This window comes from Lycorma delicatula, chromosome 8 (genome assembly GCF_047948215.1).
Source record: "Lycorma delicatula isolate Av1 chromosome 8, ASM4794821v1, whole genome shotgun sequence".
Taxonomy (NCBI): domain Eukaryota; kingdom Metazoa; phylum Arthropoda; class Insecta; order Hemiptera; family Fulgoridae; genus Lycorma; species Lycorma delicatula.
Window position 1 is genome coordinate 24,042,633 of NC_134462.1, and position 13,207 is coordinate 24,055,839.

Consider the following 13,207-nt stretch of genomic DNA (forward strand, 5'->3'; position numbering starts at 1 on the left):
ATTCTATACCTTTCTCCGGAATACGTACGTAACATCTGTAAAAGTTTTATAGTGTCACATTATTTTAATCTACAATGTAGAAAATTACAAAATTCAATGGTAAATATGTCTAGAATAACTTTTTAGATTTTTTACAATTCCTACTGGAATAAATTAAATAAAATTTCATAAAAAGTAAAAGTATTATACAGTAGAAGATTTTACGTAACTTATTACGCGAGTGTTACCTTTAATTTATTTACAAACATTCAGTAGATATACATATAAATATTTATTCATAAAAACTTGTATTATTTTTAGGCGCTGTATTTAAATTTTAAAAAGCTCATTTTATACGAGTCACAAAATATATTTTGTTAAAAAATCTTTCAAACGTAGACACTTACTATTTTTATAAAACCAGTGTTAAAAGAGGAGATCACCATGTTAACACGATGAATTTTATTATTTTAAAATCAGTATAAATAAGGAAATACAAATCTTGTATTTAAAAGTTTTTTATTTACAATTTAATCAATTTACCGCTTTATTTAACGGGCAATAAAATTATGCTACAATTTCACATTAATCAAATGACAGTTTTTTTTTTCATTTTAGTCACGTTAAGTCATATTTGATAATGCGCATTAAAAGTATACATGTAGGTTATAGGCCAATCGATGTCCATCTTTGTAAATACAATAAATCTCTAGACATTTTTTTAACGTAATACTTTGTTCTAGGAAATAATATTACGAAGTTATTTGACAAACATTAATATTCACACGCACGTCTATGTGCGTGAGTGAGATGATTATTTATTTGTGAGATTATCAACACAATTTGAAATACAATTATAAAAAAAATCAAATATTCCACAAGAGTTAAGCATAAAAACATAAATGATGATATGGTACCGAGTTTGTACGTAGTAGGTAGTAGTTTGAACGTTATCGGTGTGCCAGTGAAGTAATTACCACACTTATTTAAATGATATGGCATTCATTTTGGGTGTGTGTAATGATAATGCTACAGCTGCTGCAGTAGAATATGAAATACGTATTTTTAATCGCAGGATTCCAGATCACAAAACAATTAGCGCGACTTTTCGCAATTTTCATGTTCATTAACTAGTATTCCTACCAGCTACGAACGACCTGTCCAACACGACGCTGTTTTTGATGAAAATATTATCCATGCTGCTTACCGCAGTCCACGCAGTACACGACGTCTTTCTAAGCGGATCGGATTTTCGGATTCGATGGTATGGAGGACAATTAAACAAAAGAAATTTTATCCTTATTTTATCCAGTTCAACATCTACACACAGGAGACAGTCCCCTTGCTTGGAGTTTTTCAACTGGTGGAATACAAATCGACAACAAGTCTGTTTCGAAGAAGCAAATTTCACTCGAGATGGCGTCAACAACTTACGCAATGAGCATACATGGGCAGAAGTAAATCTTCATGAGACGGCGGAAAGCAATTTTCAACACCGTGTGTGGTGCGGTCTTCTTTATAATCAGCTGTTTAGATCGTTCATATTACCTGACCGCTTAAATTCTGAGGTTTATTTGCACTTTATTCAAGAAGATTTGCCGCAGCCGCTGGAAGATATCCCTTTAGCGCTGATACGTAAAGTATACCTTCAGCACGATGGCGCGCCTACCCACATCTCTTGTGCCGTTTCCAGTCACTTAAATCGTCATTTTCCTGAGAAATGGATCGGTCATAAAGATCCACATTTCTGGCCATTGGGTTTGGATGAAAAATAATGTAAAACAAGTAACTGTAATTATAAAAGAAATACATTCTTGAGATGAATTAATTGTTCGCATTATAGAAACGGCTGAGCAACATCCCTAAGTTGCTCAGCCAGAGCAACTTCAGAGTTATCCCTAACTCTTAAGAGCTAAAAAGAACAACAAAAAGAGTACAGAAACGTGCCAAGAAATGTGTTGAAAATAGCGGGTTTATTTTTTAACATCTGTTATAAACTGGTACGTATAATGATGCACACTTTGATTTAGTGAACTGTTGTTTCTAAATAAAATTCTAATTTTTTGTAACATTTCCTTGGCTTATTCAACTTACCTTACACAATTTTGTTCAGAATTAAATTCTCTACAAGTTTTTTTAAGTTTTTTTTTTATTTATTACACATTTAACAAAGTTATTTTACGTCAAGCGTAAAATACAGGGGTTTTTACCCCAATTTATTAGTTTCTACCAAAAATTTCTCAAAACCTACTGCAGAAATGGTTCTGGGACCTATTTTATTCGATTTTTCAGGTAAAAGACTATAAGAGAATACTAATTTTCCTCCTTAATTAATCTTCTAAAAATCTCAGTACAACTTCATTTCACCAGGGTAGCTGAAGTTTGTGCGAAATATTTCAACTAGCTGTAACTTGCAAACGAAGCATTTTAGAACAATCTTTTATGAACTTTTTCCATTATTTTCATGAGTCAAATAGGGTATAACAGTCCCGTGAGAACTTCGTGATGCACACTATATATATATATATATATATATATATATATATATATATATATATATATATATATGCACATGTGTGTGTGTGTGTGTGTGTGTGTGTGTGTGTGTGTGTGTGTGTGTGTGTGTGTGTGTGTGTGTGTGTGTGTGTGTGTGCGCACGCACACACACACACAAACATACATTCGGTTCACAAAAAATGTTACTTTTCTTACTTTATAGAGGACGTTCCTTTTGTCTCCTTTAATCTAAAACTCGTTAATCTGCATGGATAATTTTAATTTTTTTCATTTATTTACGTTAAAATTGTTTCGGTCTAGAAACGTATAGGTTAATTCTGATATGGTGAAAGGTTGAATAATATTTTCGTAACTCAAAATTTATGAAAATCAGTGAAAATAGTGTTTGTAAATGTTTTAAATAATAATTAATTATCATTTAATTATCACTGACGTTCGATAATTTAATAATACTTCTATCGCTGTCGCTACTCTATATCGTTATATTGCATGTAAATCACTTTTAACCTTTCAAATCTTCACATTGTTTTCGTTCCGAGTCATTAATCAACTTAACAGCATATATTAAATCTCTCGTGGGATATGCCATCGTATTATCTCAGCATAATATGTGTACGATTATTACAGTACTGTAACTTCTTTGTAATGAAGAAACTAATGCGTATGGGTCGAAAGGATGATAGATTACATTTAACACTTTTTCAACATTATTTTGTTGATTGAATGACATTAGAAGTACATTATGGTAAAACGAACTGTTATATAATTTATTATTTTTATTATTGAATCCATCACTTGAAACTAAACTTAGAGTACAGCCAGATGTTATAAATTATTCTGATAAAGCTTTGAAAACTGACCTTTATTACTACAATATGCTCGTACTTGAACCGGAAAATACGTATATTTCTACTCTTTATTATGTTTTAAGTAAATTTCATAAAATAACATTAAAATATTTTGGAAGTCGATTAAAAATTACCAAATTATCAAACACAAATTAAGAATAAATAGTGAAAAAATAAAAAAGAATTATGCTAAGCTTCATGTTCAGAATTTCCCTTTATCCATAAAAAAAATACGTATAGCTAGAGTTAGTTGTACTATATACTATATAGTATATACTGTGTACATATAGTATAATGTATATACTATATACTTATGTGTGACATGTATATTTAAGTTTTTTTAAACAAGCATCTACACATTTATGAAATAATAAAAAATATATTTAAATATTCTTATTCAAATATTTATTTTTTACTCTTCTTTAGATTATAATGAAACATAAAATAAAAAATTATAATCAGTAAAATCAAAATAAATTCTTATTAGTTAAGATATAATTAACGACCAGAAAATGGTCAGATTTTACGTAATTTCAAAAGAAAGCTGCTACCTTTTGTAATGGGTATCATGATTCGACTTCCGGAACATTTCGACATATCTTCGCTTCTGATCTTAATTTGTGTACACGTTCTCTAGTTTTAAAATTTTCTATCCCTCTTTATATTCATTATCCTCTATTAATCTTTTCATCTTTCCTTGGTCTTAACGTTTTCTTCCTCTTTATGTTTATCATCTTCTCTTAATCTTTTTATTAATTATTTGATTTTAACACATTTTCTTCCTCTTTATATTAAATCATCTTTTCTTAATTTTTTATTCAACCCTTGTTCTTAACATTTGTTCCTCTTTATAGTCATCTTGTTTTTTTTTTGCAGATATATTTCTTGATGTTATCTTTCTTTTTCCTGTATGATCGTTTCTTTTTCACTTTTGAATATTCACTAAATAATTTAATAACAAAAACTGAATATTTTACACCGTAAGGTCGAAATTAACATTTGTAACCAGTAAGAAGTTCACTAAAAGGAATAGTTCAATTATTATTATCTTTTATGTATACGACACACCAGAAATCTGAAACTTTTGTTAATCAGCAACTCACGAAGATACGAATAATACTGATCTAGTAATACGAGTAATAAAGGAACTTTTACTCTATCCTAATATTTCATTAAAATTGTTGAATTAATAATTGTATAAATATTTGATGTTAATAAAAATTAATATTTAAGCAACTATTTAACTGTCCACTTTATTAAAGAATTGGAGGATCATATCTCACTTTCAATAGAAATAAGTTTAAATGAAGTGCAGCAGAAAATATGTAAATTTAATTTAATAGGCGTACAAGGAAATCATAGGGTATCCACATCAATTTTTTTTTCAAAATTCGTTAACGGAGTAGAGGATATTGAAAAAGAAAATCCAATTTCGATTTTCTTCAGACATTTAAGAAAGAGCTTTATTAAAATAATTTGTTATCGATAATGCACATATAAATAATATAAGAGAAGGGGTTGATTTTTTGAAAAAAACCTTTTTCGATTATTTATACATACATTGTAGATAATAAATTCCCTTTAATAAAATTTTCTCTGAAATTCCTCAAAAGGAAATCGAAATTGGTTTTTGCGCTATCCCCAGCATTCTTAACGAATTTTGAAAAAGAAATTAATATGATCAATGCCCCATAATATAGAAATATTTGAGGCAAATTTGAAGAAAATCGGGTCGGTCAATCCTGAGATGATAAACCAAAAGCAGTGCAACTTGTATACACATATAGATACATACATATGTTTTGTTTTTTTTGTGTAAATAAACTAGTTGGGCCCTAAAACGTAATGATTTTTAAAAAAACCGATACCGCATTTTTAACATTATTACCGATGGAAGATTATAATTTTTTGTTAATATTTTATTAAAGAGGAAAGTAAAGTTTTATAGTAATTATTCATCGGGAAAGTAAAAATGGGTATATTTAAAACAAAAAATATAAATAAATTTTTGTAAAAGTTTTACTATGAAAACAGAAAATTTCATGTTACATATTAAATATTTCGTTTGAATATTGATGATGATACAATTTATAAAATTTATGAATTTTTAAGAATAAGGTACTGAATTTTTTGATTGTATTCTTGTACGATAAGTCGTATGTCAATAAGAAAAAAGACACGATTTAAATTCTTTAAAAAAATATTTATAAACTATTATTATTGTTACTCTTGCAATCCTTACCAGGCTACATCATATGAATTTCTTGTTTCACGATACAAGTAATCTGTTTATATATTTTCATTCGACTTGTCGATATCTCTGTAGTAATTCGTTGACTGGTTTGCACGGAACTTCCAAAGTCTTTTCTCCTTTGTCTTCCTCTTGAGTTGTTGATAGCTTTGGCAGCTCATGTCATTCATGATCTGCCTGATATATTCCAGCCTTCTTCTTCCTCGGTGGTTTTCCTTCCCTCAATCGTATCCTCAAGTCTTCAGAATCCCCTCGTATCTCAGCAGATTTCCAATTAATATATCTCTTCTTCTTGGAAAATTTTTCCATAGGAATATATTTTTGTTTATTCGTTTGAGCACTTCCTAATTAGTTATTATACCTGTCCATCTTATTTTTAACAATCGCCTGAAGGAACACATTTAAAATGCTTCTAGATTCTTCGTTTCGAGAGTTCTACCCGTCCATCTTTCATTCCCGTACAGTGCTACGCTCCAGACATATATGTTTTGAGTAACCGCTTCCGTACTTACTGATGGTACTGGAACACAGTAGATCCTTCTTTTTATTAAATGTTACTCTTGCCAGACTTACTCGTGTTTTTACGTCTCATTTGTTTCTGCCATCTGATGTTATTATGCTGCCTACGTATTTAAATCCCCTGACCTGTTCTAAGGTTTCCTTCTCCGGCTCCAGTCGCTCCCTTGTATCTTCTTGTTCACAAACCATCACTTGACATAATTCAGTAAAATTATATCTACTTGGCGGAGTGGTAGCGTCTTGATCCGGAGGTCCCGAATTCAAATCCCAGTCAGGCATATACATTTTTCATACGTTACAAAATTACATTTTCCATATCCCAAGCTTATATGACGATATTATCAAGTAAAAAAAAAAAAATCAACAATAATTTAATATTTTGTTAAATTTTAACGCCTACTTGTATTTAATATTTCTCAGAATATATATTATAGTCATATTCCTCCGAAATATACCGCAAAAGTAATTTTAGTATAGGAAAAATATTGGAATGAATTTTTAAAATCCGCAGTGGTCATTCCACTATTTTGTGGCCAAATAATAAATAAGAAAGTAGAAATGACGCAATATAAACGATTCGATTCATTATTTATTTTACTTCCTTATTAAAAGCTGATTTTTAACATGAGCGCGCGCGCGCACGCACACACACACACACATATAAACATATTATATATGAAATCATAAAAAAAATTACTTACACTTAAACGCTTAATTTATTCTTCAAATTGTGATATTTTTTCTTCCAACAATTTACGTATGAATCAATGAAGATTCAACAATTTATTTATAAATAATTTTAAATCAATTTAAGTATGAATCTATTAATTTATCTTTGATGCATAACCTTTCTGTATAGTACAAAAATACTATTTAGAATGAATTACTGATCGGTAATGTTAAATTTTACGGCCTGACCAGTTGTCACCGGTCCGACCGCTTCAAACATCACTTCCTATTAATTATTAAGGAATTTAAAGTTGGTAGAGGCTTTATTGCTAACTATATATGCACTAATACACACGATTAATTACATTTTAATTAGAAAATAAGCTGACAAAATAAAATTAAATTTACTCGAATTTTTAAAATAAAAACACTTTATAATAACTAAATAAAATTTTTTATTTAGTTATTATAAATATAACGATCATTTACAGAATAAAATCAATACCAAGAAACATCAAATCAGACTCTAAAAAACTCAAGAGAGACCTCAGATTAAAATTGTCATTCCTTTTCTTTTTTTTTTTTTTTTTACCTCCAGGATCACTGTTAGGTATTACTTCAGAGGATGAGATAATGTAATGCCTGACCGGGACCTCCGGATGAAAGGCCGAGACGCTACCACTCGCGCCACGGAGGTCAGCTCTTTTCTTATGTTTTAAATATATATTGGTTGTTTGTATGGTTAAAATAAACTAATATATATATTAGTAGTGAACGTAAAAAACGAGTCCTTCAAACGTAGCTATGCACCTAAATAAAAGAATCTAGATTTCAATCAATACAGTACAATTTACTTGTTTTTACTTTCCCGTCTAGAAGTATTGTAATCGGTCCAATTTGGGCATATACAGCTTTCACCGAATCTTGACGTTTTAAAGAAACCCAAATAACCAAAAAACCAGATGGAAATTTTCCGGATATTAATATTCGTATGTACGTGTGTTCGGTGTTGGCCTCTAAATCACCTTATATCTCCAGAACTGTTGAACCGATTTTGACTAAACTTAGTCAGATTAGTATGGGGCATTAATTCCTTCAACTTAAAAGATCAAGGGGGTGAGCCTGTAAAGCAAGGTCAACCTCAGTATCTCGACATTTCGCGTAATTAAGGTCATATTTTTCTTAGGCGCATTTGTTAACAATTCAAAAATAACAATATTTGCAAAAAAAAAGGTTTTGCAAAATCTCACCCCCAATCCAAAAAATGCTGTTATTGTTTTCTGTTGTGTTGTGACGTCACAGGTGAATGGTAGAAGTAAAAAAATGAATAATATTTAAAGTGTAAGAAGCTAACTCGGTTTGGCTGGGTTTGGAACTCGATCGCCCAGTTGACTCGATATCTGGAGCGTTAAGCCTCGCCGCTACATCAGTCTGCCTATGGTACAAGCGAAATTTGTTCTGTTAAGTTATAAACTTACATTAGTTTATTTAGTACGGACAGTCTCCGCTAGTACCGCCACACCCGTACGAATTGCACGCTGAGCGGTATGCTCGCGCGCTTTGGTTAGAATCATTGAATTAAATAAACGAAAAATATATTTAAATAAAATTATAAATATTTTAAATTAAGTTGTGTGTGAAAGCCGTGAATCAGAAAGGTTATTTCTGGTATATAATAATGGTATTAACAGTTGAAGCTCAGATTTGTTTGGTTGAAAATATGTTTCTTTGTAGTGGTGTGTACATAGAATACATGATGTGAATATTTCATCTAAGTTTTTCAGGCATCGATGTTGCACAACTCAATGCTGTGCGAAACTCGATCGATAATTTCTGAGAAATTGGATCGACCCGATCCATCGGCACCGAGTCCGAAAGACTGTCTACTCTGAAAGAAGAAAAGTCGGATGATACTTCTGATCGCATAGCTTAAAATCCAAACAAAAAAAAAACTATCAGAAAACTAGCACAATAAGCAGAAATCTTGAACAGTAATACACATAAATCACTGATTAAACATTTAAAACTACATGCAATACGTTCAAAACAAGTACAATCTACTGGAAAGTTATAGCGATATTTTTTTTCGAAAAAGCTCCTGATTTCCGCCCTCATGGTCCGATTTTTCCCATTAACGAACTGTACCGAGATTTGGGATAGTTATATTTTATGTATCAATTTGAAAGTGATTGGCGCAATATTACGGCAGTTATCGTGTCCACAAGAAAATGAAATATGTATATATATATATACTAGCGGACCCGACAGACGTTGTCCTGGAGCGGCATTATTCTGTAATAAATGCACACACATAAATATAAGTAACTTAATTAAGTTAAAATTAGCAGGAATGTGTTATAAATTTAATTAAAATGACTATTAGTATGATATTATCAGTTTGTGATTGTTTTATTATTGTAATGGGTTTATTGATTAATTATGTGTAGTATGGCTAATATTTATTTTCACTAAATATTGAGATGTCCGATGAAAATTGAATTAAAAAATCGAAACGACGTAAAATTAATAATTAGTGTAATTAATAAATTTTCATCCACATTATTACTAATTTTCACTTAACATCATTCTAAAAAAGCACCTCCTACATATTTTTTTTTTTTTAATTTAATAATTTTGATGTTTCATAACCATGTAACAACAGCTTAATTAATCAATTAATAAAAAAATTAAAGCACTGTAAAAAAGCAACGTAGATAAAATTTTAGTAGAAATTTTTATCATTTTTATCATTCTTTATTTTAACATCTATTTTACCAAATTTTAGGTAATTGTAAATTAAAAATTATTTTAGAAAACTTTTTATGAAATTAATCAGCTAAAACATTATAAATTCAATGTTTTAAATATACTTTAAACTACATTATAAGTAACTTATATTTTAATTTTATAAATGTTATAATTTATTTTACAAACTTAAATGTTTATTTTCAAAGAGCCGTTCAATACTTCATAACTTGCATAGAATCAAATGAGAACTGACAATTTAAATTTGTAGGTTAAGTTGATTGCTATTGAATGCACGTGTATACATCATTAAAATTCATGAAAAATCATGTAAAATACTCACTTCAATACTGCACCTTACAAATTTGCACAATGTACATTTTTTAATTAAAATTTAAAACGTTATTTCAATAAATAATAATATAATATAATATTCTCCATAAGCGCGCAATTCTAGCAGACTCGGTAATGCTTCGCTATTGGTAGATCTGAGTATACATACAGATTAAAGGATAACAAGTGAAAGTTTCATAAAACCTTAAAAAACTGAACATTAGCAATTTAACAAAATTTAACCTTGCACTTTATAAAAGTCAGAATGTAAATAAATCCAAATGGCAAAACAACAGCAGTACCTATCGGATTTAATTCACACCACTCTCTAATCACAGTATTCGGTGGAAAATAATTTTTTAACGAAAAGTGTTGTGGCTGCAAAATCATTACAATTAATACTGAACATTAAGAAACTTACAAAACATTACGGAACCTTATAAAATTTCACCTTTAACTTTATAAAATTCAGAATGTAAATAAATCCAATTGTCAGAACAGCACTACCTATCGGATTTAATTCAAACTATTCTCTAAATACGAATTTTAATGTAAGAACAACACTAAGCTACGATGCAAGTAACTGATATGCGAAAAAGCAACAAAATAAAAAAAATTCCTAGAATCCGATCGCAGCACCAACTACCGGGTTTGACTGATAAACCAAAAATTTTTAAAAAACTTCTAAAACGCGATCGCAGCTATGCCTACCGGACCCAATTGTCAATTGCGGTATTTTTAAATAAATAAATTTAAAAAAACATTTTCACTTCAATACTGTACCTTACAAATTTGCACAATGTATATTTTTTAATTACACTTTAAAACGTTATTTCAATAAATAATAATATAATATTTCTCAATAAGTGCACAATTCTAAACGCGATCGCAGTGCTCCCTACTTGTTACTTAATCAGTTGTGATTTTGTTTACATTGGCAACGGCCATACAGGCTCTTTGTGATTGGTCGTTGTGTTTGACAGCGGCCATCTTGCATTGATCTGATTGGTTTTCCTTTGTTTACATTTCCATCTGATTTATTAGCCTCTTATTTATTAAAAAACTGTTTTCTCGCGATTTTTTGTAACACAATAATAACACAAAATTACGAAATATTTTTCTCAATTTGATCGCAGTACCAACTGTCGGGACAAACTAAAATTAAAATAGAATATTATTGAATATTCAATACTGCGATGGTAGTGCAGTCTGCCGGATCCAATGTAAAACATTCCAAAATCAACTACTTATAAATAAAAAATTAATTAAAAAACATTTTCCAGTGGACCAAATTGTGAATCTAATTCATTCTCGAATCCCCTTGAACACGCACAAAACATTTCATCAAAATCAGTCCAGCCGTTTAGGAGGAGTTCACTTTCATACACATGCACACAAGAAATATATATATATATAAAGATATATATTTATAAACTTTTGAACTGACGGTGGTTTTGGGGTCTGGAGGATGGGGAACGCAAAGATACGAATGTCGAAATTTTCCGGAAGTCGAATCATGGTACCCATACAATAGGTATCTTTCTTATGAAATTTACCTAAACGTAGAAGCATTCTCGATGTTTTCAAATGAAACTTGCTTTCATTTATCGGACTGATTTATCATCAGCCAGAACAGTCGGGTGCTGTTTATGAATAATTCTCATGAGACCTTTGAAGGACTATAACATGAAGAAAAAATTGAAGTTTGGTATCACGTAACTAAATAATTATTAATTTTTCCAAAGCACAGTAAACTCAGAACGTTATTGCAATAAAATCATTTATCCTTTCATTGGCTAACTAAATGAGGAAGAAATTGCTGGAGCATATTTCATACTAATTTAATAACATAATCAAATTTATTGCGTGAAGTTTTCTGAGACAGGCTCACTTCAACGCGCATCTGGATACCAAGATCCCCAGTTCCTGTTGTAGAAAATTGGTACTGATTTATTTAATAAATTAAGTCTTATTTAGTTACGAGTATAATTATTTTTATTGTGAATTGTAAATATTCTTCATATATATATATATATATATATATATATATATATATATATGATTCACATATATGTATATATATATATATGTGAATCTTTATATATGTCATCGAATCCATAAATGTAATCATAATACTTGAAGTAGACTAATCGGAGAGCTGTAACTGGACTGTCCGAACGGAACGGAACGCAAAGGTGGCGGGAGTTTCATTTCTCCCTTCGAAAACGCAGAGCCAGGACAATGTCCCTTGCTGCTGTATCTATCTATTATTTGGGCGTGTTTATGGGTTTATTTTAATGTCGAGTATGATTTTAGTCGTTTCTTTTAGTTTTATGGACGGATTTTGTATAGCGTTCCGTGTCCGTTCATGTCCAGCGTTATCACACCCCATTCTGGGTCAGACCGTAGGAGGCTAGGCTTTTAAAACCCGTGCTCCCGACGTGATTCCCCTTCAGTCCGTCCAATGAAGTCCTTTCGGTGCTAACGCTTTATTGGCTAGCAGGAACACGCCCCAAGGGGGCATTGGTTATTTGGATGGAGCAATGCGCCCCCTTCTCCGGAGGAAGTCGCAATTGCTGATTTAAATTGATTTAATTGTATGTTATGTAGGAAAAAGTTTAAATAGAAGCTCTTCATCCACTTCTTTGATGGCTGCCCTTCAGGACGCATCTCTGCTGGGCTCTTTCCCGGACTCCCGTCCGGACGTTGGGTCGCTGTCCGAACGAAGTGATGAACTTGCTTATATACTGTATGTAAAGCCGCTGAATCGTCAGAAGCCGAGTGATGCCGACAAGAGCCGAATGCATCCGAAAGAAGCTGTGTGAACTGTGAAGAACCGCTGAATCGTCAGGAGACGAGCGAATCCGAAAGAAGCCCAGTAAAGTGTAAAGAGCCGAATGATCCGACCGAAGCCTAAGATCTTTAAATTTAAAAGCCTTTAAATTTAAGATCTTTTAATTTAAATGAAAATTAAAGTTCCAACATTTAAATAGGAGCAACAAAAAAGAGAAAATTTATAAGAGGATTTAAAATTAAATAAAATTCTAAATTCTAAATTATAATATAAATTCTAAATTAAATAAGTAATTTAAATAACCCTGAGTCTTTTTAATTTATATTTATAGGAAGCGATGAAAGGATCTGTTGAGAAGAACAATCCTCATATCCTGGATGAATGGAGCGAAATTGAATCTGTAATAGCGATTACTGAGATGATGTTTCAGAGTGAATTTTCAAACATTTTGAAATGTTTTCAGGCATGTCTATAGGCAAATGATAATCATCTTCTGTAAATAAAAACTCATATTAAAAATTATTCCTGACTGTAACATTGTTATTTGAATAT